The 550-nt window shown below is 67.8% G+C and overlaps 1 non-coding gene across 1 annotated transcript; it reads right to left on the bottom strand.

Annotated features, from left to right (window-relative positions):
• Nucleotides 1-431: 431 nt before the first annotated feature.
• On the bottom strand, nt 432-550 carry LOC141420585 (5S ribosomal RNA). The gene has a single exon (XR_012445103.1). It is a non-coding gene; the product is annotated as a 5S ribosomal RNA (ribosomal RNA).

Here is a 550-nt window from a genome sequence, read left to right as displayed (position 1 = left end):
GCACCCGACTGAGGTGGCCTGCCTCCCTGTCCCCTGGCGTCTTGCCCTGGGCCCAGTGCACCACCTTGTGGCGAGCCAGGGTGTGGCGCGTCCCAGTCTGGGGCCCGCTGGGCTGCAGACCCGCTTTCTCAGGGCTTTCGCACTTCCCTCACCGTCCGCCTGAACGTTTTCTACTCCTGCTGGCTTTCTGAGGACAGTTGGGGAGCGGTCCCCAACGTGGCCTGGGACCCACCCGGCTGGTGCCCAGTGAGCGGGCGCGCGCCCCACGAGAGTGTGGGGAGGGGAGAGGAGAGGATTCGGGGGCGTGTCTGTGAGGTGGGAGGCGTGGGTCTGGCGGGGTGGCGGGGAAGGGGTCGCCGGTGGTGGTGGCGCTGGGTCGGGGCGGTGAGGTCCCGGAGGCCAAAAGGAGCAGCGAGGGAGGGACGAGCAAAAGCCTACAGCACCCGGTATTCCCAGGCGGTCTCCCATCCAAGTACTAACCAGGCCCGACCCTGCTTAGCTTCCGAGATCAGACGAGATCGGGCGCGTTCAGGGTGGTATGGCCGTAGAC

This window comes from Castor canadensis, unplaced genomic scaffold (assembly GCF_047511655.1).
Source record: "Castor canadensis unplaced genomic scaffold, mCasCan1.hap1v2 HAP1_SCAFFOLD_1261, whole genome shotgun sequence".
NCBI classification, from domain to species: Eukaryota; Metazoa; Chordata; class Mammalia; order Rodentia; family Castoridae; genus Castor; species Castor canadensis.
Note: the sequence above shows the minus strand (reverse complement) of the source record. Positions and strands in the feature narration are given on the sequence as shown.